General features: G+C 42.5%; 1 protein-coding gene across 3 annotated transcripts in view; it reads right to left on the reverse strand.

Annotated features, from left to right (window-relative positions):
- Positions 1-26,340, reverse strand: part of LOC138761580 (INO80 complex subunit D-like) — a 186,804-nt gene extending 160,464 nt beyond the window's left edge. Inside the window, exons 1-2 of one of the 3 annotated variants that reach the window (XM_069933916.1) lie at positions 26,231-26,299; positions 20,975-21,056 (exon numbers count right to left, since the gene is read on the reverse strand). The gene's annotated coding sequence lies outside the window, so the exon portion shown is untranslated. Of the gene's footprint in view, positions 1-20,974; positions 23,076-26,230 lie in introns of those variants that run through there. The other 2 variants (XM_069933914.1, XM_069933915.1) reach the window with 2 other exon arrangements.
- Positions 26,341-26,776: the final 436 nt, after the last annotated feature.

The following is a 26,776-nucleotide window of genomic DNA, read 5'->3' on the forward strand; positions in this document are numbered from 1 at the left end:
CAAGTTCTTGCTCTTTCTTGAATTCTCCATGCAAACTTTTATAACATTTAATAATAAAAGATGGTTCACAAATTGTACTTTTCACGTCACCCCATTGTAAGCATTTTTCTTAATCTTCTTGTTTAATATCTTTAATATTTTCCTAATCTTCACAGAAATTCTTCCACTTCTTCCTTAGTCTTGATAAGACGACGATTGTCATCTGTTACTTTGATCCTCAGAGTTTCAGGATAGATCATCGAGTATTTTATATTCTTTTTTTTTTGACCGCAATTGCCTTTTTATATCATCAAACTCCTTCCTTCGCTTAATCAAAGTTGGGTTAAAGTCTTGAAAGAATAACATCTTTCTGCCATTGATCTCAAGCAGGTCATTGTGTTGCTTTAACATAATTAAATGCCTGCTCCCTAAACCGCTTTCCGTTCCCGGTAACTCAAAAGTCTTACCAAGACTTGTCGTGGTCACTGCTCATCAGATCTTCTGGGTCTGAGGGTCCGATGAACCCTTTCTATTTGTAGTTTTCGGTTGAGAATTTATTTTCTCCCAACACTCGTGGGATCCAACTTTCAAAGAAGCTTACCAGATCTCTCTCTTCAGTCCCTTCCTTCAAACCAATAATCCAAATATTAATTCTCCATGTGGTCGATCTTGGAGAATTTTAGCTTGTTTACCCAAGTCCCATTTCTTCACTTCCTCTTCTAAAGCTTTCAGCTTTTCTTGCATTTTAACCAAGTTGACTTCCACTTGGCCCATTTGTTGCATTAAATCATCAATTGCCTCTTCAAATTCAGTCATCTTCTCTGACATATCTCTCATTGTGGTTTCAACACCTGTGAAACGAGTGCTTAAAATCTCCATCTTATCCAGGATTATATTCAGGTCTCGTGCTGACCCCCCTCCACCCAACCCCCCCCCCCCCCAGCACTGCTGGGTTCAACTGGTCCCAAGGCCGCTCCCTTTCGGGCTTTCACTCAAAGTTCCTGGCTGAGTCAGTGTCTCTTCCGATTTTGTTTTTTGTTGTCTCGGCTTCTTAGTGATCATTTTGTTCATTCAGTGAAAAATTTCTTAATTTTAAACTTTTAAACTGTCTTTTTTATACTCTTCACTGAGAACTCATCCAAGACATGCCTGTCTAGATCCTTCATATAGCCACACCTCCCTTTTCCTCTAGTCTTTATAATGAAGTCCTGACCCAAAATGTCAACTGACCATTTCTACCCATGGATGCTCTCTAACCCACTGAATTCCTCCAGCTCTGCTTTGTCTAAGTCATCATGGGTGCTTTCTCCCTGGTCAACATCCCCAGCATTGAAGCCCTAAGTACACTCCAGGTGGCTACCTTGTCAGTATGTTCAACAGACTCCCAAAGAGAACACTCTCTTCTGAGCTTTGTCAATGGGAAGGGATTCCCAGGATTAATGTACAAGGTGCCAAGGCATCATGAGGAAGAACAATAGGAAGTTTCTCCACAGCATGTAAGACAAGTTTTTGTCTGCCTCCAAATTTGCTTTTAAAAAAAAAACAGGTTATCTAATTATGCTTTGATTGCTGTGTGGAGTTTGGCTGCAGCATTACCTACATTACAACAAAAAGGATCATATTAACTACAAAAATTAGCGGTGAACTGAAGTCTAAAAAAAAATGCAAACCAGTACTATTGGGCAAAGTGTAGAGAATAGGGAAAGTGACAAAAACATCACCATTTCAAATCAAATTTAGCATCCACAACAAGCAATTATAAGTTTACAAGACATGCACTCAGAACTGTCAGAAATGTCACTTTCCCTCAATGGGAGAGTACCCTTCATCACAAAAAGCAATTTGCATTTGTAAATCATCTTTAACTCTAATGTCTTGTGATGCTTTACAAGAGCATCATTAATCAAAAACCTCAGAATGGGATATTAGGGAGTATATTGAGTTTAGATTGAGAGAGACACTAATAAAAATATTAATCTCCGATGGACGCAGAAAGACCGGCAGAGTTCTTCCAGCATTTCAGTGTGTTTTTAGAATAGCTGAAGGGATAGCTGCCAGTAGTTTATAGCAGGGACCAAAGTTTCAGACAAATTCAACTTCTTCAAATTCAGATAGCCATCATTCATTCAGCTCAACATGCTTTTTCCATCCTTTCTTCTTTGTCTCTGGGAGTAGAGGAACTGCCCAGCCTCACCTTCTGGACTTGTACTCCTGCTGTATATTTTTCAACTCCCACAGCTTCTTTAGTCTTCCAATTGCTCCCATGCCCTGTAAATCCTAAGAGATTCTTCAGTATAAAGTGGACCCTTGTTATAACATGATAGTTTGGGTAAAAAAAATCCCATCGCGTAAAAGTGGGGTCGCGCTAAATCGGGGTTTTAATAAATCGTTGTGGTTACAAATGAAATTAGAACAAATTAACTTTTAGTAAACTGACCATCCCCGCTGCTTGTGGCAGCCCCAAATCTTCGTGGCAGTGCTAATGTCACCACTGCTCGTAGCTGCCCCAGGTACCTGTACTCACTTCTGGCAGCAGCCTAACGCCCGAGTTCAATAATTGATCGTGTTATATCCGGATTCGCGTTAAATCGGGGTTCCACTGTATTACCCATTAGCCCTTTTCACATTGGACCAACTTGCTAAATTGGCATGTGAATGATCGGTTTTGAAATACCAGTAGGGCCATTCACACTGGACCAAGAAAAAAACCAGTTTTGTGCACCCTTTCATATTACCAACCCGGTATCACAGAGCTAAGGAGAGCCAACCTCCAGCAGTTACATCCTGAGTAATGTATTATGTACTCGCAAGCAGTGAATGTTTTGATCTAAAGAGATTTACCTCACCTCACTCCAGCCCCTCACTCTCCAGGTGGGGGTGTGAGCATTATGAGTTCGATGCAGTTTTGTAGTAAATTATTTTATTTACAAAAGACAGGCGTGGGAAAATAGTAACAAGAATAACACACATGCATACAGTTTATACTGAGCGTGGGAAAGTGGTAATGGGAATAAAACACATACGAGTGTGGGAAAGTCAAACCAGCAATGAAATTTATAGACAAACATGGGGGAAGAAAAAAAAAATTGCACTGCCAATGAAACACGCAAAAAAAATGGTATCTACCCAACCATCAGAACTGCTAGAAATAATTGAAGATTTTTTTTTTAAACTCCACACCACAAATGTTCAATTTGATGAACAGTCTGTGGATGGTTTGTAATCATTTCAACAAATTCCTGTTGTTGTTCTCATTCTACACCACACATGTCAAACTCTGGCCCGCGATATAATTATATTTGGCCCGCAAGATCATTTCAAAAATGTATTAGAGGTGGCCCGCTGGCCGCCGCGCCAGTATAGCGCATGCACAGTAATACAACAAATCCCAGAATGCATTGGCATCAGCTTGCTAATCGCCCCCACCTCCTCTGTTTACGTTGCAGGGTCTCACCGTGGACTCTGGTTTTGGGGCCTGGCCGGTGTCGGGGAAGCCAAGGCCGCTTCCCAGCACCCAGAACCGAAGGCCTCGGGCCTGACCTCGCCAGGACCGTTGCCCACTCCCCCTCCCTGCCGCAGGCCGACCCGCAACTCACGGTGACGGGGCCGCTGATCCGCCGAGATACTGCCCTGCAGCGAGAGCCGATGCCCCCGCACTGTCGTTGTCCAACCCGATCGCCCGCAAACCCCGCCCTCCCGCACACAGGCCTGAGTAAGGATTATGAACTTTAATCTCAGGATAAAACGATCTTCCAATAGTTTCATGTCACAGTGATAAATATATTCCTGGTTAAAAATGGTCCTGCACCTGGATACAAGCTCATTAGGCATAAAACTTGAAAAGTGTGTAAATCAAAGGATATCTGTACCAATGGAAAAAGGGCATGGCAAATAACCCTGCTAGAGTTCATGCCCACAATCAGTCACCCATTTGATTGTTTCAGGAATCATGTTATTCTCCCACATTCTCAATAGCCCTCAGATTTTACTATTCGACAGCACACAAGCAACATTTGACAAATCCTCTATAGAGAAATATTATTTATTGAATATTTTATTTCTCATTTGTTAATGCTTCTGGAAAGAGTTTATCCAAAACTATTATTAAACATTTATTTTAATAAGAAAAAGTTTAACATTACATATGTTGAAAGAAGAGAAAACATGCAGATGTTGTTAAAAATTTTCAATAAATATTTAGTTCGGCCCTCGACTTAGTCCAAGTTTTTAATGTTGGCCCTCCGTGAATTTGAGTTTGACACCCCTGTTCTACACTCTTTCCACATGCTAGTTAACAGTGTTCTCTGCTGTGATCTCACCTTTTTTGCTCTTTCCATTCCCTGCCTCTTTGAGAACCTCCCATGCACATGATACTACCTCCCTAGACGGATTGGGAGCGTTCACACTGGCAGGTGACCCGGTAAATTGCTGGTTAATTCACACTTTCAAGCGCCAGTTGGTTAAAAATTCATGTGTGACAAGGAAATTTTTCTTACACAACATATAGAGGGCCTAACTGGAGAGGTGCAACACAGGACCTACTATTATGGAAAAGTCAGGTCAATTGAATCAAGTGTTAGCAAGGGAACATTTTGGGACCAGTGACCCAGGTGAAACAAAATCTAGAGGGCATAGATTTAAGGTGAGGGGGGGAAAGATTTGAAAGGGACCTGAAGGGCACTTTATTCATAGTGAATGGTAAGTACATGGGATGTGCTGCCAAATGAAGTGGTACTGATGGGTACAATTGTAATGTTTAAAATACATTTCAATAGGGAGATACTGGAGACTGCAGTAGCTGGAATCTGGAGCAAAACACAATCTGCTGGAGGAACTCAGCAGGTTGAGCAGTGCCAGCATCAGCAGAAGACAGAGATTGTGAACTCTTGACAAAAGGTTCCAAACCAAAACCCTGACCGTTCTTTTTCTCCCATTGATGCTACACAACCCACTGAGTTCCTCCAGCAGATTGCGTTTTGCTCTTGATTTAGACAGGTACGAGAACAGAAAAGGTTTAGAGGGTCATTGCCCTAGTGCATGCAATTGGGATTAGTTTGGATAAATAGCTTCTTCGGCATGGACAAGTTGGGCGAGACCCTTTGCTGTAAAACTATAGGACCAGAATTCCATTACAGGATACCTTTAAAATCATTATGGAATTAAACAGGACTAATTTATACGGTAAAGTCATAAATTGGGGCACAGTTAATTTTGAAGGCTTCATCCAGGAACTTGTAGAGGTTGACAGGTGAGGAGCATCTGTAAGTAGAAGGTTTTAAAACTGAGAAAGGGAGTGGACTAGGACAGAGTAAAGAACAAGGCTAGCAGGCTGAGGAAGCCCTGGTTGATGAGGGATATTGAGGCCCTGCTCATATAAAAGATGGCATATGTCAGTTATTGGCTATTGGAATGAAGAGTACACTTCCAGAAATTTAATAAATGTAACACTGTAATGCAATTAAGATGGAAATCGGGAAGGGATTAAAAAAAAAACAAGGTACCTCTGAAATACAAGTTAAAAATAATTCCTCAGAGGTATATTAAGAATAAAATATGTTAGAAAGGACTAGATGTTAATATCCCCTATAACATTCTTGCTTCCTCGACTCTACGGGTTAGCCAAGTGAGTGGAGGCATCCTTCTGGGTTATCAAATGGATGCCCTACTTCCTCAGTGTTTTGCTGATAGGGTAACTAGGAAAAGAATAGCCCCCTTTAAGAATCAAGTGATTGTCCTTGTAAGGAACTGTAGAAGATGGGCGAGGCCCTAAATTAGGGTCTCCAAAGTGGTCAGTATCAATCCCTGGGCATTGATAGGACTATCCAAAGGGTCGAAAAATGCCAGGTGGTCGATAAATGTTGGGGGGGGGGGGTCGAGTGAACTTTGGGGTCGAAAGAATTGTAGAACCCAATGTTCCTGCTCCTGCCCAGGAGCCCGATGCGACTTCCTCGATGCGGACAGCACTGCACCAGGTGTTGAGAATGAAGTCGCTGATGCTGAATAATTGGACCCAGGTCCACTTAGCATCTTCCTGGCGAGAAGCATAGGATTTTCTTTGACTGTTATTGTAATTACTTGCTTAACTTATAGATTTGTTACGATTGGGATATTGTAACAAAGTTTGGGGTTGTTGCTTGCAGGCCTGGACACCAAACACATGGTATGCAGTTCTCTCACTAATGCATATGGAAACTGCACATCTACTTAATTATAACATTTTGCCTGTCTGTTTATTTATTTATCTATCTATCTATTTATTTATTTAGTTATTGTATATGCCTGGGGGTCTATGAGAGATGAAGGATTCCATGAAGGAGTCAATGGAGACATCTGCCCTAAATGAATACATCTCATTTGTATTTACAGTGGAGAAGGTCGTGGAAACTAAGGAATTGTGGCAAATGAATAGTGACGTTTTGGACCATATCCAAATTACAAAAATAAAGGCGGTGCAAGCGATCTTGAAGCATTTCAAGATGAATAAATCCCCAGGGTCTGACCTAGTGCATCAATGTTTTCGATGGATGAGGTAACATAAGACTGGAGGGTGGCTAATATACCTTTATTTATAAAGGCTGCTGGTGGGTTAGTAATTGGAGGGGATTGTGAGGGTCAGAATCTACCAGCATTAGAATACAGAAGGGCTTGGAACAGCTAAATGTAACCCAGTATACACACCATCAAAAGAACACACTCACTTGTTCATCAGCACAAAAAGGAGTTGACCTTCTTTATTCTTAACCACTACAACTCTTTCTTCATCCCACAAAACACCACCTCATTAAACCACCCCCCCCCCACTTTTTATTGGCTCTCCACCACACGACACTCTTAATTTCCTCCTCCTGTGCTCACGCTCCATCACAGTGTACGCAAACACCCCAGATATGTCACCAGCAGCGACCGGCACTGATCATGACACAGGTAATCATGCGACAGTTCCGCCACCCCTCAGCTTCTGAGCCATGTGAAGAGGTGATTGATGGGATCTGTCCCGCTACATAACAGTCTGGAGGGCTGACATTCCAGCCCAACTTCATCTGGTGCTGCAAGGTGGACGATGTATGCCCAGACTGGCAGGGGTGTGATGGTTCCTGACGTTGTCAGCCATGAAGAAAATGGACCGTTGATATACACCAGCTTCACTCCGTCAATGGAGACCATGTCAGCTTTCCCATTTCTGTGGATCATTAAAGTTTTTAGGTGGCATTGTGGGATCTCACCAGGTCCATCGTAAGGGTTGAAGTGGTCTGCGAACAGCATCATGTCGAAGGAACACACGTGTACAGTCTGGCAAGTCATCTGGCACATGCACTTCAGGTGATGCATGTGCCTGGGTGTTGGTCTGAGCAACCACATGCTTCCCAAAAACAGTCAACATAACTCACTGGATTACAGAGCACTGTCCCTGGATCGTGGATTGGAGTCACAAACTTTCTGGGCAAAGTCAGAGTGGTGCCATATACCATTTCATCCAAGGTCCACTTTTACGGCAGTACGTACACCAAGGAAGGACCATGGGCAAATCTCACTTCACTGAGACACATCGCCACCCACTGTCAATGCTGCTTTCAATTGGCAGTGGAAATGCTCAACGAGGCCGCTGCCCTAAGGATGGTAGGCCTCGTTGAGGGTGTTGTCAAAAGATCAATGAGATCTCGGAACAGTGCCAACTCAAACTGAGACCCTCAATCTGTCGTAATGGTGCCTGGAACACCATACTCCATGAAAGCCCAAGCAACAGTCTCTGCAGAGATGCTGGAGACAAGATGCTCTCCTGACACCTGGTAGTCCTGACACCTGGTAGCCCGGTCCTCACAGGTGAGCAGATAAGTGTATCCTCTGGATGACAGAAGCAGACTGACTAAGTCCAGGTGCACATGGTCGAAATGAGAATATGGAACAGCAAAATCTCCAAGCCTGGATTTCATGTGAATGAAAATTTAGAGCATTGACATGGCAAGCAGGTTCTTGTCCATAATCCAACGTCCTGTATAACATGAGAGCAGGTAAACCATTTCGTAATCATCTTGATCAATGCTCTCCTACCCAGATAAGACAGGTTATAAAGAGCATCGAAAATCTCTCGCTGCATTGCCGCTGGCACAAAAGGCCTAGGTCTCCCTGTGGAAAAGTCACAAGCTAGTGTATCACCCAAGTCATCCAGGTGCACACCTTGTAGATGTAGACCAGTGTTGATCTGGCGATACTGGATAAGATCGGGATCAGTGTGTTGTGCACAAGCCATGGCAGTGAAATTAATGGTAGTCGTTCTATGTAAGGCCTCTATGTCATGCTTGGATGGGGCATCAGCCACAGCATGCCTTCCTTCAGATGTGGTGTTTGTGCAAGGAATATTGCAATATAAATTCCAAATGCCGAATTTCCTGTGGTGAGTAGAGGAACGTGTTTGTACTCGTGATATACATAAGAGGCTGGTGGTCTGTATAAATGGTAAATGGGCAAACTTCCAAACATATTTATTAAAAATCATTGTTCTTATTTTAATATAAACCATTTATTGTATTTACCTCCCACTCCTGTCCCTGATTGTGTTCTCTCTCTAGATACAGAGAAGGCTTTTCATTGGGTGGAATGGGGTTATCTATTTGCCACTTTGGAAAAATTGAATTTTAGACCATGTTTTAGTAAATGGATTAAATTAATATATTTATATCCTACTGCTTCAATTCTTACTAATTTACAGCAGCAATCAAAACCTTTTAGTCTTCAACAGGGTACTCGTCAAGGTTGTCTTTTAAGTCCATTACTTTTTGGCTTGGTATTAGAACCTCTAGCAATTGCTCTTTGTGAGAGATTTTGTAGGGATCCATAGGATCGGCATTGAACATATATGCAGATGATTTTTTTCCCCATTTGTATCCAATCCAGATGTTTCTTTACCAAGTTTTCTCACATTGTTTTCTCATATTAGTCAATTTTCTGGGTACAAGTTGAATCTGCATAAAAGAGAACTTTTACCTTTAAAAGGTTCTATACCAAGATATTCTAATTTTCCTTTTAAGATTGTGAAGGATCAGTTTATCTATTACCACTACTAGGAATCATAGACATCTTTTTAAAGAAAAATTTTCTACATTATTTAATCAGGTCAAATTACTGCCATCGAGATGGCCACCTTTATCTATTTCTATGATTGGTCACATTTTACCTAAGTTTTTATATCTTTTCCAATCTATACAAATTTTCATTCCCAAATCGTTTGACTCACTTGATTCGCTCATATATGGCATATGGCAAGGAAAAATCTCCATTTAAATCTCATCTTCAAAAAGCTAAATGGAATGGTGGATTGGCGTTTTCTAATTTTAGATTTTATTACTGGGCGGTCGATATACGTAATTTGCTTCTTTTGTTACACTTCGATAACCTATTTGACTGCCCTTCATGTGTAGAAATGGAAGTGAATTTTACTAAAAGTACTTTTATGTTGGCAATTCTAGGGTCTTTTTTTTTAAATCCTCTTCTTTATATAAACTAACTGATAATCCAATGATTAGTCATAGTTTTGAGAATATGGGCACAATTTAGGTTTTTGGATTTCAGAGCTTTTCTCTTGCCAGCCCTATTATATCTCTTTTTCAACCTTCTTTGCCAGATACTGTCTTTCATGACTGGCATAAATACGCAGGATTGGGTATTAAATGTTTTAAAGCATTTTAATTCAAAACAATTTTTCTTTCTTTGAACAAATGGTGGTAAAATTTAACTTATCAAACACTAATTTTTTTTAAAATATATTTACGTTAGATATTTTGTTTAATCTCAGATCCCTGAAATCCCCAAGGCAAAAATCCTTGATATACTTTTTGATTTACAACTTTCTCATAAGGTTTGATACCTCTTATTGCTTTATTTAAGGATAACCTCATTAGTCAAAATCGAGAACAATTGGGAACAGGATTTGAACTTATCATTCTCAGATGAGGTTTGGGATTCTATTTGTAATCTGATTAATACGACTTCCTTTTGTGCATGGCACTGTTTGTTGCAATTTAAAGTGGCCCATAGAATACATATATCTAAAGTTAAATTGTCTCACTTTTATTCCAATATAAATACTCTATGCGACAAATGCAAAATTGGTGATGCTTCAATGGCTCACATGTTTTGAACTTGCCCTCGTCTACAAAAATTTTGGAAAGATATCTTTCAAACATTATCAGTGATTCTCAAGTTCAAATAGAACCTTGCCCTTTAATTGCTCTATTTGGATCATTTCAAGATGATGTTTTATTGACTCCAACTCAAAACCAAATTTTATCTTTTACTTCATTGATTAAATGGACAGACAACACCTACACATACACAATGGTTTCGTGATATTATGTCTTGTTTAATTTTAGAAAAAATTAGATATGCCATTAAAGAGTCAAATTTTAACTTCCAAAAGATCTGGGACCCATTTAAAGACACACTATTATCATAACCTAAAGAATTCGGGTTGTTCTGAACCTTTGGTACTGTGCTGTCCATCTCCGGGTTGTTGTCACTTGATTCCTGCATGTCAGCTTTTAATATTGCTTAGTGGTAGGGGTTCTGAATTACAAGGTTTTTTTTTGTTTTTTCCTCTTCAGTTGAATATAACAATATATAACTGTACTGTTCAATTGTGTATAATGTAAACATAATAAAAATATATTTTTAAAAAAGAATGCCAGAGGTTCCAACTGCCCTCAGACTCTTTGTTCCAACACCTGTCGCATGGCAATGATGGAGGCATCTGTGGTAAGAGGGTATGGTGCTGGTGTACAAGCATTGTGGCATTCGCAAGTACAGTCTTCACACTGTTGAAAGCACGACTGGCATCGTTGGCCAAACACATTGGTCTTTTAGAAACGGACTTATCGGATCCCTTAAGGGATAAGGGAGACAATGCTGCATTCAGCAGGAAATGACGGTAGAAATTCATCCTCCCTAAAAAAATGTTGTAACTGGCCAAACCTAACTGGTGTAGAAAAATCTCGAATTTCTTGCACTCTAATTTCATCTGTTAAGATACCATGCCTGGTAACTCTAGGTTCCAAAAATACAAGTCCAGCAGCACCAAAACTGCATTTAGATTGATCACGTTATTCAAAGAGTCTCTGGAATAGTATTACAAGATGGTGCTTGTGTTCTTCTTCATCCATGCTCACTACAAGAATATCATTGATATATACAAAATCAAGCCCAGAGAGTACGTGGTCCATAAACTGCTGGAATGTCTGAGCTGCATTCCATAGTCCGAATGGCATTTATAGAAACTCAAACATGCCAAAAAGAATAATTACTGGTGTTCTGGCAATATCAGAAGGCTCCACTGGAATCGGATACAGTAGTCAGCATGCACCAGGTCTATTTCAGTAAACACAAGTTTGCCATGCAAGTTCACTGAGAAATCTTGTAAATTGGGCATGTTGTATTGATCAGGAACAATGGAATTGTTCAGGGCACGATAATCACCACAAGGGTACAAATCCCCAGGAGACTTCTTTGGAAACCTATGCAACGGTGACACCCAGCAGCTGTCAGATCTGCAAACTATCTCTAGCTCCTGCATGTGGTTGAATTCTGCTTTCACTATTTTAAAATGATCCAGGGGCAATCTACGAGCCTATGCTACAACCGTAGGACCCCAGGTCTCTATGTGGTGGGTCACTGCATCTTTAATGTCTGAATGGCGATGCAATGGGGGTCAGTAGGCGAGGAAAACACTTGAGCAATGTCAGGCGGGTGACGATGTTGGAGGGACAACAAATACAGCTCACTTGCATACAAGTGCTGCGGTCCACAACACAGCAAATCTTTAAATCCACCAGCAGCAAAAAAAAATTACAGAAAATCCGGCCTCACAGTGGAATTTGCCACATTTGCAACGAGAAAACCCACTGAAATGGTTTGCTGAGACCGAAATCCAGTACGAGTGACCTCTGGCCATATGTCTGAACATGAGAATCGTTTGCCGACGACAGAATGCATGACATATTAGGGTGTCTGCACTCTTCAGAAGGGGCAACAGAAATTTTGGCACCAGAATCAACAAGAAACAGACACCCAAAAGACATTCTTTGAGGAAGAGATGGCTGCTGAAGTGCCCATGAGGAGCAGTTGCCTCTACTGCCAGGCCTAGTTGTTTCCCAGTTGCCATTTGTAGAAGTCATGATCAGGCGGCAGCGCCAAATTTTCAGTGCTTCCAACATACACCACCCATTGCCTCTACAACCAGCACGATTCCAACGAGGCTGATGGGAGTAACACCATTGGGAGGTCAAAGCCTGGACTTGTATAGTAGGTGTTGCCATTTGCTGCTCCAGTTTGGTAATCTTCAGCTGACTAGATTCAGTCACCTGTTGCTCCAGCTCAGTTTGCTCCTGCTGACTGGGGGTCACCACTTGTAGCAGCTGTACATTACCCAGTATACACATAACCAAAAGAACAGTCACTCGTTCTTCAGTACAAAATTGAGTCAATCTTCTTTATTCTTCACAGCCACTACAACTCTTTCTTCATCCCATAAAACACCACCCCGCCAAACCCCCTCCCCGACCTTTTCATTGCCTCTCCACCACATGGGTGATCAAGGCACTCTTAATCTCCTCCTCTTGCGCCCGGAATCTATCACAATGTACCCAGACCCCTGTTCCGCGCTACTACTCTCGCAGGCTGATTAGGGAAAGTCAGCATGGCTTTGTGTGTGGGAAGGCATGTCTCACAAATTTGTTGGTTCAAGGGTGAGCTAGTCAAGTGGATTCAAAATTAGCATGGTGGAAGTAGTAAGGGGGTACTTGAGGGTTTTTTTTCTTGATTGGAGGCCTATAATCAATAGTATGTCACAGGGATGGATTTGCGCTGTGCTGAGCAAACTATTGTTTTGTTATCTTTACAGTATTAGTGATTTGGATGACAATTTATGGTTAGTGAGTTTGTAGATATCATCAAAATTGGTGGCAGTGTCTACAGTGAAGATTTTCCAAATTTACAACAGTATTTAGATCAACAGGGGAAACGTGTCTATGAATGTGCCAGATAGAATTTAACTCAGACAAGTATGAGCAGATGCATTTTTGATAAGTCAATCCAAAGCAGGATACATATAGTACAAGGTAGAACCTTAGTGCTGAGGAAGGGGGAGATCTTGAGGTACAGGTGCATAGCTCCCTGAAAGTGGTGACACAGGTAGACAAGATGGTGTAAAATACAGTTGCCACATTTTATCCATTGGTCAGGGCGCTGAGTACAGGAGTTGGCAATATCAACTGCACAGAATTCTGGTGAGACCATATTTAGGATACTGGGAGAAGCTCTGGTTCCCAGTTATAGGAAGAATGTCAATAGGCTAAAAAGGATGGTGGAAAATATTCATAAGGATCTTGTCAGGACTCCCAAGTAAGAATTATAAGGGAAGACTGAATAGGCTGAGACTTTTTTTTTCCCCTGGATTGTTGGAGTCTCCTCTACATGACAGACACTGAGCGCAGACTGGAAGATCGCTTCGTTAAGCACCTCAGCATGAATCTTCCAGCAGCCACCATTTCAATTCCCCATCCCATTCCCTTACTGGCATGTTTGTCCATGCTCTCATGAACTGCCAGAATGAGACCACCAACAAATTGTTGAAACAACACCTCATCTTTCATCTGGGCATTCTCCAAACAGATGGCATTAATGCTCTAGTTTTTGTTAAAACACCCCTGCCCAATTTTCTCCCCCCATCTCCTTTCCTCTAGTTCTCTCTCTTCCCTTTTTCCTCTATCTCCTTACACAGAGCCAAATCAATTTTCACCTTTCCTCTTGTCATATCTAATTGACACCTTTTGTCTGTTGGTCTGGACTCCTCCCCCTCCCATTCTTCCCATTTCTCTTCCCAGTCTTTAATCAAAGCCTGTCTGCTTTTTGTTTAGAGTAGAATCCCCATTATTCGGCAGCTATGGGGATTATGGATGTCAGATATGCAAATTTTCCGGTTGAATGAAACTCAATATTACAATGCCTAACTAATACACCTGAATTAAGAATACACTGTTTAAAAGACAGTGCAAAATGTAATTTGAAAACAAAATTAGTATTGAACTCTAATTATGTAAAGAATACTTTAATCAGGTAATTCCAGTTTTTTTACAAAAGTCGCAGGTGATCTAACAGCATTGCACTAGCCACTATGCTAACTGTGCCAATGTCATAATTAACCTTCTCAAAATGGGGTCGTCTTATACGCTGGGTCTAAAATACAAACCTTGACAGTGAAGTCTCAACACAGGCACTGCCATCTTCCACTTCCCCTTCCATATCATATCCCCATTCTACCTGTGTCCCGGGTCAGGCCCTAGGTGCACTCTAACACCTTCCTCGGCTGACAGCCCAACAAACATCCACACAAGTGTCCATGTCAGACTCTCGACGCACCTTTCTTGCGCTGCCAACCCAACACCTCCATGTAAGTGCCAACAGCAAAAAGAATGCATGTGCATTGAGGGGCATTGCTAGTTCAGTGGGGCAAACTTGCACGTGTTCAATGAAGTCTCAGCACTCCCTCAAGAGGTCCATCCGCCCAGTATTATTTATTTATTTATCTATTTATTTAAATTTTTGCCGCCGCCCCCCCCCCCCCAGAATTATTTATTTGAAATTATTTATTTTCAGATTTTTTTTGCTTGTTGTTTGAGCTTCCTGTTAATTGAATTCTGAATAATGGGGATTCTACTGTATGTTGAAGAAGGGCTCAGACCCCAAACATCAGTACAGGTATGTGCCGCTTAACATCCATGATACATCGTGAAATTAGGCATTATGCAATGTGGACATGGTGTGAATACCATATTATATACTTAGCAAAGCTTTATGGCAGAGGTTTCTTTCCACTCACATTCCATGTTAAGTATTCCCTTTGCCATCAGCTCAATGATTAGCAAGAGATTGCTTAAGGTGGGATTTGGGTGGGAATGGAAAGTTGAGAATCACTGGTCTAGACTCAACTGTTACTGAAATATTTTGATTGAGAAAAATTGTCATTGGCCCATTTCCTTTGAAGTACCTCATAACAAGTCAATGAGGTACAATTAAAACAGTCGTCTTCAAACTTTTTCTGCCCACCCACATCCCACCATAAGCAATTCCTTACTAATCACAAAGCACCAATGACATAGGGAATTCTTAAAGTGGTATGTGAACGGAAAGAGAAAGGTTGAGAACCACTGCTATTTGGGATACTGCAGTAGCTAAACTTTTTAGTTTTAGGTAGGAATAAATGTGGAGACCAACACGGGACAGTGGGCAGAGAGCTGGCCTGGGGGGACTGGCATGGGCCGGGGGGGGGAAAATCAGGCCGGGGGGAAAAAAATCAGTATGGGGGACCAGCAGAAATCAGTGTAGGGGGAGCAGGGCAGTGGGCTCAGTGTGGCAACCGACACAGGGCTGTGGGCCGAAAGCAGAGCAGTGGGATCAGTTGGGACTGTTGGGAAAGAGCAGGGCAGTCGGATCAGTTTCGGAATACTGTATACAATTTCCTATAGTTAGTGATCACTTTTTCTAAATTGCTGCAGACTTGCTCACAGTAACTGAATAATTATGGGACCAAGGATGTAAAGTCGGTCTTTGCCCAAAGGGACATTAAGCTGCGCATCTTTAACTCCTCTGGATGCTGTGAGACTGGCTGAGTTCCTCCAGCATTTCTGTGTTTTTATTTTATCCTCATGTTCGCCAGTTTTAACATCCCACCCCCACTCTCCTGCAGCTTTTGAGAGCTGGTTCTCTCTTTTAATTTTGACAAAGGGGCTCTGGCCTAAAACACTAACTCAGTTTCTCATTCCACAGATGCAGCCTGACCTTCTGAGTATTTCCAGAACTTTCTATATTTTTTGTGTATTTGACACAGAATGGCAGAATTAGAGGAGGTCAGAGATCTCAAAGGCCGGAAGAGCTGGAAGAAGCTCCCAAAATAAGTGGGAAAAACATGAAATAAAGTGGCATTAAGGGGTGAGGCATTAAAGTTAAGAATAAAAGAACATAGAACATCACATCACAGTACAGGCCCTTAGGCTCTCGATGTTGTGCCAATCTATATATACAAAAATGTCTCTTAAATGCCCCTAATGTTTCATCCTCCACCACCATCCCTAGTAGAGCATTCCAAGCACCCACAACTCACTGCATAAAAAACTTTCCTGGTGTTTCCCCTATATTTCCCTCCCTTCACTTTATACACATGTCCTCTGATGTTTGCTATTCTTGCCCTTGGAAACAGGTGTGGCTGTCTACCACATCTCTGCCTCTTTGAATCTTGTAGACCTCTATTAAGTCTTCTTTTATCCTTCTATGCTCCAAAGGGTAAAGTCCTAATTTTTCTTACCTTGCCTCACAAGACACATTTTCCAATCCAGACAACACCCTGGTAAATCTCCTCTGCACCACAGTTTCCAAATCCCTTCTATGAGGGGACCAGAACTCACTGTTTTCTCACCAAAGAATTGTAGGGGTGCAACATAATCCTTCAATTCCTGAACCCAATCCACCTATTAATGAAGCCTAGCATCCCATGAACCTGCTTAACAATTCAATCAACCTGCATGGCAACTCAGAGATGTATGGATTTGGACCTGTTCCTCCACAATGTTAAATATCCGACCATTAAACATGTATTCATTTCTGGTTTGACTTTCCAAAATGCACCTCACTTATCCAGCTGCCACTTTTCTGCCCAACTCTACATACTGTCTACAACCTTCAGCTCCATCCACAACTCCTTCCATCATAATGTCATCTGCAAACTTATTGACCCATCCTTCCACCTCTTCACCTCGGTCATTTATAAAATCACAAAGGGCAGGGGTCCCAGAATCGATCCCCGCAGAACTCCATGAGTCACTGATCTCCTCCAGGCAGAACACTTTCTGTCCACTCTCCTTTCTACATGCAAGCCCATTTTTAATTGGCACAGCCAAGGTTCACTGGATCCCAGTGCCTCATGACCTTCTGAATGAGTCTCTCATGAGGGACCTTGTCAAATGCCTAAAATTTAATATTGAGATGTTTCTTGACTAGATCTTGTGTAATTCAGCCAGCATTAAATTGAAGAGTGAGCAAAAGACAAACTTCTAGAGGAACTCAGTGGGTCTAGCTTTATCTCCAGAGGTAGATGAATAGAAGACATCACAACTGATAAGTGAACTGTATTTTGTATGAGTGTGGACCACAAAGGTTCAGATGAGTAAGCTGGTTTGGCATAGAAAATTGAGAGACACTGATCCAGACAGTTGAGAATTGGAGCTTGAATAAAGGTTAGGATTAAAGGCTTTGGTATATTGTTTTATCCTTTCTTGACATCATACTAACACCAATTAGTGTTGCTGCTACTGTATCACACAACTTCAAAAATCTCAGCAGGGAATCACCGTCAGCAACACCAACTTTTATCTGTTTTTTTTCTTCAACACTTTTTCATATAAATTTGCTACAACATATGCCTGTATATTTTAGAATACTTAAAACAAAATCCTGCTTCTTGGCAAGCCAGAGACACTGACCACGTGCTCAAATGCAGAATACTGTGCCATCTCACAGTGCTATATAGATTCTCTCGTGCTGTCAAATCTCTCTTTTTCCAGAAGGCCACTGACTACTTTCTCCTCATGGAGATTCTAGAATATAGGGTCAATACATTGGAACCAGCCTATTCAGAAGTGGTGCCAATCAATGGGTGGTGGAAATACTGAACAATCTTTTACTCAAAAATCAGTTCAGGGAGAAGTTGAAAAGACTCTATTAAATAAAGATGTTGCTGTCTATAAACAAAGCTGGATCTGGATCCCCAGAGATACAGCACCCATAAGATTTCTGAGTCAACACTTCATGCAGATCCAGTTTTCACCCAACATTTCCATACTCCACTTGTTCCGACAGAGGGAGATGAACACAAGAGGAAGGTTACGCAAGAGAATGAAATTTGGAGCAATAAAGAATGAACAGCTGGAGGAACTCAGCGGGTCAGCCAGCATCATGACTGAACCCAAAATATCAACTCTCCATCTCCCTCTGCTGCCTGCCCCGCTGAGTTCCTGGCAAATTGTTTTTTTGCCTTGGAAGAAATGACTCCAGTTCAAGCACACACAGCCAGAATAGAGTGATATTCCATGAACAACCAGCTTGAGGGATCTCAAGAAGAAGGAAACACATCCCAGAAAAACAAGCAAGCCTCTCATTTTAACTTATTAATTGGCAGGAAATTGTGTGGCCATTTCCTCCAAGTATTACTAAGTGCCAAGTGCCACAAGTATAAAATTTATGAATATTTAAGACAAAAAAAATCCCGAGTAATTCAGCTGGTGATGTTATTATGTGACAAAGCTAATCAAAGCAGAATACGTCAGGTTCCTCCTGGAGTTCAGAAAAATCAGTGACAGTCAGTTGATAATCATCTTCGAATGTGAACAGTCAAAAATGAGCCATCCGTTTTGTTGTAAAACAGAACTCAATTTTTCCAACCAGAAAACTATACAAGTCAAAGGGACAATTTAGCCTATCATTCCCCTGCCAGTTTCACTTCTTTTCTGTTCTAATAAATTCCAATGAAGATCCTGCCAAACTGAAACAAAGACTACGTATCTCACTCAATAACAAATCTCTGTGAAAACTAACATGGTGGTCTGTCAAATGTTACAAGATCAAACCAGCAACTACAAAGAAGGCATATCACACAGGGGTAAAGATGAACAATGACTTTATTAACAAAAAATTCACCTTCAAACTTTAATTCAAAATCCTCCCTTTAATAACAATGTCCACTGGTTACTATGCAAATCTCTATAACAGTGTAGAACTAATAAATTCCCCAGCCTAAATATTACATATGTAATTAAAGTGTCTGTTATATTTCCAACCAGCCGACAGAAAAACTTAGACCTCAACGGAAGCAAAGATGATCAGCGAGAGAGAGAGAGAGAGAGAGAGAGAACAAAATTCGAAGTTGTCTTCTTGTCTTGTTTGCAGAGAGAGGAGCAACTGGCTTGGTCCGGATCCTTCTGGCTGCCCTCGGAATGTTCATCCTCTTTGAAATACCAACATTCTAAACTGTCCTCCAGACCATGACTCGTGCTCTGGGCCTCCTTCCACTCCACAGCATCCCCAGTGGTGGTTTATCGTCCAAGTCCAGAAATTTCTAGATCATTTTCTGCACATGCTCAGTCCGTCTCCCTCTCTTTCAACAGTCCACCTTCACCTTGGCTCTCTAAGGCCAACTGTCACTTTTTAACATAAAACCGCACAACACATAGGCCAATACACAACGCAGAACTCTGTAACGCAAATCCAATTCAGTTCCATGCTTAGATTGACATCTACAATTTCTGTACAAGCATGATAAGCTTCCAAGTGTTTCCCCAGTTAGGATTTATATATTTATCCCTTCCTCATAATAGAACAAGCAATACATCTTACCACAGTAACAATACCCTCCTTCTCCCGTGCTTCCCTTTGCTGCTCCCATGCCTAACCCAGATCAGGAACAAGTAGAAACTCACATCTCATGACTTCCCACAACAGACCATGTGTACGTACATACAATTGTATCATCATTGTGTTCAATAATTTGAATTAGAATTTATTGTCATTAACATCATAAAATTTGTTTCGCAGCAGCATCACAATGCAAATATTTATAAAAACCACCTTACAACAATAAATATAAAAAATAGTGCAAGAGAAAGACTAAGGCAATATCTGTAGTTCATTGTTCCTTCTGGAACCTGATGGCGGAGGGGAAGAAGCAGTTCATGTGCTGCTGAACCTCGTCTTCAGGCTCCTGCGCCTCCTTCCTGATGGTTGCAGAGTGAAGAGGGCATGGCCTGGGTGGTGGGGTCCCTGAGGATAGAGGCTGCTTTGTTCAGATACCGCCTCTTGTAGATGTCATCGATGAAGTGGAGACTGAACCCCGTGATGTTGCAGGCTGAGTTAACAACTCTCTAGAGTTCTTTTCTTGTCCTGAGTGTTGGCAATTCCATACTCGACAGTGATGCAACCAGCCAGAATGCTCTCCATGGTACACCTGTAGAAGTTTCCGGGAGTCTTCGGTAACATACCGAATTTCCTCAAACGTCACAAAGTATAATTTCAGCACCTTAGAAAAGAATATCTTCAAACATATAAACTTTCTAAGCAGCCAGAGATTTGGTAGATCGTCAAATATTCCATCAAACAAAAAAAAAAAAAAAAAACATCTGCAAGGGAACTGTGGAAAGTGTACTGACTGGTTGCATTACAGTCTGGTTTTGAAACTTGAGTGGCCAGGAACGCAGCAAGTTGCAGACATCTGCAAACTTAGCCATTACAGGCAACAACATCCCGTCCATTGAAAGCATCGACGCGAAGCAGTGCCATGAGGGCAGCTAACATCATAAAGGACCCTAATCACTCTGCTCAACTTCTCACTGCTACCTTCAGGCAGAAAGTATGAAGCCTGAAGATCAGCCCCTCCAGGTTCAAGAACAATTTTTATCCAGCAGTTGTCAGGCTCTTAAACCTCCCCGTCCTACTCTTACCCTAACTATGAAGTACCCCAGGACCACCAAAAGATCTGTCCAGACCACTGAAACATCACTTTTTTTTTCCTCTTGCACTAACTGCAGCTGTAAATATTTATCTACCCTTTGATATTTATTCTCTCTCTTTCTGTCTTGCCATTTGTGGTATACTAAATTTATACTATTATTGTTGGTCTATCTTACAAGTAAGAATTTCAGTGCATCTGTACATTGTACTCTGTGGTATGTAACTACAACTTAATAATTCACATCCAACTTGCCAAGAACACAAGACAAGGAGTGGTTGCCATTTGCTCCTTAATACCATTTCTTTTTTTTTTTTACATTATCCCACGTCCCTCAATTCCTTTAAAATTCAGAAAGTAATCAATCTCTCTTTTGAACTGAGCCGCCAAAGTCATCCAGGATCAAAGAATTCCCAGGTTTCACCAGGCTCTGAGCGAAGCTATATCTCATCTGACCTTTGCCCGGGTCTCCTCAGCCAGGGGAAAACATCCTTCCTGCATCCACTCTGTAAAGCCCCTTAGAAATTTTGTACATTCTCTGAAAGAGAGAGAACACAGGTGTAAACTGCTCAATCACTAGACAAACTCTCCATCCCAAGAACCAGTGAACCTGTCAGGTGTACCTCGGCTGCAATCCTTCCGTGGCAAGTACGTTCATTTTCGCACAGACTGCACACAATACTCCTGATGCAATCACATCATTGTTCAAGACCTCCTGACTCCTGCCTTTGAATCCTCCCGTAATAAAAGCTAACATACTATTTGAGTTTCTCCAGCACTCGATCCTGCATCTGCAGACCTCCTTGTGAATTAACACACCCTTTACCCTACCACGTGCACTTGTACATTGGCTTTCAGTTATTGGGGAAGAAATATACTTGCTCCATTTGAACCCATCAACACTACTTGATTTCTCACCATTTAAAGAACATGATGCTTTTCGGTTTCTGCTCCGAAGCAGATGACCTCACATTTTTTTCATATAACATTCCAGCTACTTAACATCATATCGTATGCAGAGCTTTCAGGCCATAAGCATGGAAAAAGTGAAATGCAGCTGTGGATATTTTAAATGACTTAAATTTATACAGTGCTACTAACAAGTTAAAACCTTCTGAAGTGATTCGAAGGAGCAACGTCAAACTAAATTTGTTAATGAGCCACACGAGCTGTGAAGAATGGAAGACTAAAGTTTGGAATAAAGGCTTGGGAAATATCTCAAAGGAACAAAAGTCATAAGGTTCAGGGAGGGAATCTCTTGGAAGATGAAGGCACAGAATTAAAATTGAGGATGCTCAGGAATTATAGTTCCACAATCTCATCCAGCCCAATCGTGAAGGAAAAAGACCAGAGGGTATCTGAAAAAGGTAAGAAATTTAAAATTAACTTGTTACTGATCCAGGAGTCAATGTAGGTCACTAGCACAAGGGAGTGTCTTAGCAGAGGTTGAGCACATGGATGCCACTTTCAAATAAGCATAAATCTATGAATGATAGACCAAGGGAGACAGGCATGGAATGCGCCCTAAGTGCCTTGAACAATAATGGCAATGGATGAAGGCTTCAGCAGTAGACAGGATAAGCAGCTGCAGAATCAGGCACTGTTACAGGGATGAAAATAGTCAATCAGTAGTCAAGGGAGTCATATGTGACACCAAAGTCGAGATCAATCTGGCCAAGTCTCAGCCAGTTGCCAAGGACAGTGATAGAATCAGCGCAAAACACAAAAATCAAGACCAATTGTAATTCTCCCATCATCATAATTGCCGCACGGCATCGGTGGGTCTCCACTCAGATCTGGATCACCTCAAAAGCAGCAACTCATACATACGGCTGCTCTTCGTCGACTACAGCTCAGCCTTCAATACCATATTCCCTCAGCGCTGGTCAAGAAGCTACAAACTCTGGGGCTCTGTACCCCCCTCTGCAACTGGATCCTTGACTTTCTCATCGGAAGACCAGTCAGTACGAATTGGAAGCAATGTCTCCTCCCCAATTATTATCAACACAGGTGCACTCCAAGGACGCGTGCTTAGCCCACTGCTCTACTCATTTTGCACCCATGACTGTGTGGCCAGGCATAATTCCAATGCCATCTACAAGTTTACTGATGACACCACAATTGTTAGCAGAATCACAAACGGCAATGAGAAAGCGCACAAGAGGGAGATTGATCAGCTTTTTGAGTGGTGTCACACCAACAACCTTGTGCTCAACGTTAGCAAAACCTAGGAGATGTTTTTGGATATTAGGAAGAAGTCAGGGGATCATGACCCAGTCCTCATCAAGGGCTCAGTAGTGGAGAGGGTCAAGAACTTCAAATTCCTGGGTGTCAACATCTCCGAGGATTTGTCCTGCAGCCTCCAAGTTGATGCAATCATGAAGAAGACCCGCCAGCTGCTGTACTTTGTGAGGTGCTTGAGGAGATTCGGTATGCCACCGAAGACTCTCGAAACTTCTATAGGTGGATCGTGGAGAGCATTCTGACTGGTTGCAACACTGCCTGGTATGTAGGCGCCAACTCTCAGGACAAGAATCAACTCCAGAGAGTTGTGAACTTAGCCTGCGACATCACAGGCTCTACTCCATCGAGGACATCTACATGAGGCAGCGTCTTAAAAAAGCAGCCTCTATCCTCAAAGGCCCCACCATCCAGGCCATGCCCTCTTCACTCTGCTACCATCAGGGAAAAGGTCCAGGAGCCTAAAGACGAGCACTCAGTGGCACAGGGACAGCTTCTTCACCGCTGCCATCAGATTCCTGAATCATCAATGAACAGAAGGCTCTGCCTTACTTTTTGCGGACTATCATTTTTATATTTCTATTGTAAGAGAGTTCATAATATGAATGTTTACACTGTGACGCTGCTGCAAAGCCCTGAATTTCACGACTTATTCATGACAATAAATTCTGATTCTGAAGCACTGAAGGAACTCAACAGGTCAGGTAATATCAGAAGGGAAATGGGCAGCCGACATTTCACATTGATATCCTGCTTTGACATCAGAGGTTAAACAGCAAAGTCTATGGATTCTTACTGACCCAATATTTAAACTTCTGCTCATCCTGTACCAGACTTGGGGACTGTGTAGAGATCAGGAAGTGTCATCGCGAATTAATGTTCAAGGTTTAGGTTGCAGGGAGGTAACATGCAAATATAAATAGGAAAGGGCCAAAGAAAAATCAATCGGAGAGCACCAGAGGCAATGGTGCAGGAAAAGGGACCAAATCACTGCAAGTGATTCTCTAGCTATAACACATGAAGAAAGAATGGAACCAAACAAGTTTCGTTAGTGGTGGAAGAAACGGAAGGAGATGGTGTGGTTAATATCACCACAGTCTACAGAAGGCCAAGTGAAAAATGCAAAGGCAATTTCAGCTGCTGCAAGTGAAATTCTTGCCTGCAAATATCCATGTATGAATTTAGTGAATACCTTTCCATAGTACCTCCACTTTACAAAAACAGGTCACTAAAGAGTTCAGAAACAAAATTTAAAAGGGTTGTCATTTAGAAGATATCACTAGTGACCAAAATACACCTTAAAGGTAGAAATGAATTTAAGAAAGGATAAAAATGAAGATGTGGTGCCAGTAAAGGAAGATGAAAAATGAAGATGCCCAGTTGGGGTGGAATTTTAGGGACACGGTGGATGACCTGAGAGAGCCTACAGAATAAGGAGGTTAAGGTTACATGGGAGGAGTTGAAAGGTCACAAACACATTCTCGTCAGGTGGCATTGAAATATGGAATGATATAATAATAGTGTGCAAACAGAGTTCCAAGGGCACCAGTGGCTTGATGGCAATTATTAAGAGCATCATGATGTACCAGGTGAACACTCAAAGAATTTAATAAAACATGATTCAGCCACTCATTGTATTACGCACAGACCTTGTTCCTGGAATACCACATTTGACTCCAGCTATCAAGATGCTAACCTTTTCTTCAGTAAACTTAAATAAAGATTTAAACAAATCATCTTTTCAGGCTCTATTATAACAGTTCATAATCCAAGTCTGAAATGAGTCTGACATACAATCCACAGTACCATTGGACAGACTGACTCACTAAACATCATTGTATTCTATTTATTAATCAATGCAAACTTAAATAATGTCAAGTGCTTAAAAATGAACATTAAATGAGAGGCAAACCTCCTTTCGCCAATAAATTACAGTCCAACTTAATCAAGCTTTCATTTCCCATTAAACTGCTACAAGATCTCAGCAAGTATATACACTGAATAAAGGTGTAGTTGCAAAAGTATTCTGCATCATCAAAATTTATATTTTAAAGTGCAAAGCTGAAGTTTGATATATTTCTTTGTACAATTAAATCACACAGTTGTATTTTCATTTGGAAAATTTTTCTGTAACTAAGAAAAGAACATATCTTAGCATTGAACAGAACAACAGAAAATAGGGCATTCCCTTTAAGATCCACACAGCCACAATGAGAATCTTTTTCACCATATGTTCTATAACAAAGGGAGATCTCTCTCTCTCTCTCTCTCTCGGCTTTCAATTATTAGGTCAGAATCTTTCTGAATCTGCATGGAACTCTATAAACGCCAAGACATGCTGAGAGACTGCTTCATCCAGCTGCAGAGTAAAGAACTCTTAGGTCACAGTTTTGGGGTAAAGGAGATGGCCGTTTGGGATAGAGGACAAGGAAAATTTTCTTCCCTCAAATGGTTGTGACTCCCGAAAAGAACTCTGAATGCCCAATTGTTAGCAAGAGATCCACTGATTCGCAAACAATTACAAAATTGTTGAACTCCAAGTTGAGGGTGACGCTCAGACACAATCTGACTGAATGACAGCAGACTTGATGGGACTATCCCTGCTACAGCTAAATATTTAACAGCAATGCAGATCAATGCATATTAAGAAAAATTGCATCTATGTCATTATGTAGCACAAAAAGCCTTATAGGTTAGGGAGAAAATGTGGTCAATTACGAAGAATACTCAATGCAAGGGACCTCAGGGCAAAACTAAAACTTGGTGCCCAAGGTGAGGATGTACACTAACCAGGTGTGAATATAGAATGTGTGTGTCAGCTGTGCAATCTGAAGAGAGGTAGTGTAACTGGATCACTAAGAAGCCAATATCCGAGATAGGGAGAGGACAGTGAGGGGATGGGGGAAATAACTCTGAAGTGCATCCAGCTGGGGGCAGGCGGTGTACAGCTGCCAGAGAGTCCCCTGTGCAGGTACACGGGGAGGTACAGCAGCCCAGCCTCCGGCCTGCTCTCCCTCCCTCTTACACACCCCGGGAGCGCCGGCCGCCCTGCCCGCGGCCTACAAACAATAGAAGCCGGGCAGAGAGGCTGACAGGTAGCAGGGCGCTCCCACACCCCCACCCCCACCCCTGACGGAAGGGGGGTCCGTGGGCGTGAGGGCTCAGCGAGCACACAAAGACAGGCGGCAAGACTTAGGCCGCGGGGCCTGGCCCACCCCACGGACGGGCCGACGAGCCGCGGCCCTCTCCCCACCCCGCGAGGCCCGCAGCACCTCGGCGCTCAGTAATAAACGAGGGGAGGGGATAGGTGGGAATTTCCCCCCCCCCAACTTCTCCTTCCACCTCTCGATCCCCGGCCTAAATTTGCCCAGCACCACCCGGCTCGGGGCGCCCGAGGCCGGCCGCCGCTGGCCACGCGAGGCCGCGGATGTGGGAGGCCTGCGCTGGGGAGGCGCTGTGGCGGTGGCTTACCGTTGTCTGGCTGGCTGGCGGTGCTGGCCGGGCCGGCTCCGGGCTGCTCGAGGCGGGCGGGGGGAGGGGGGAGGGGGGGAAGGGGGCGGGGGGGAGAGTGAGTGTGACCAGAGGGAGGGAGAGAGAGAGAGAGAGAAGAGGCAGAGAGAGAGAGAGAGGGGGGAGGGGAGAGCATCAAACCAGCGGCCCCGCTCACTGCGCACGCGCCAGCCAGTCCGGGGAGCGGCGAGCTGGGCTTCGGCGGGCGCGAGCGATTCGCGTCGCTCGGGCGGGTCAGGTTTTTTTTAAACCTCGACCCACCCCCAGCGCGCTTCGCACCAAGGAGACAACGCACGTGGAAAGATGCGCCCGCCCCTTCCCGCCGCCCAGCCTGCGCAGCCCCCCACCTCAGGTGAGCGGAGGGAGGAGGAAGGAAGCCGCGAGTCCAGGTGCTGCTGCTGGTCGCTTGGAAGACGCCGGCTTTTAATTTAGAATTGCAGCACAGAAACGGAACTTATTGTCATGAAATTGTGGGTTTTGCAGCAGCGGGGTGTAAACGTTCATATT

Source organism: Narcine bancroftii, chromosome 4 (genome assembly GCF_036971445.1).
Source record: "Narcine bancroftii isolate sNarBan1 chromosome 4, sNarBan1.hap1, whole genome shotgun sequence".
In the NCBI taxonomy this organism is placed as follows: Eukaryota; Metazoa; Chordata; class Chondrichthyes; order Torpediniformes; family Narcinidae; genus Narcine; species Narcine bancroftii.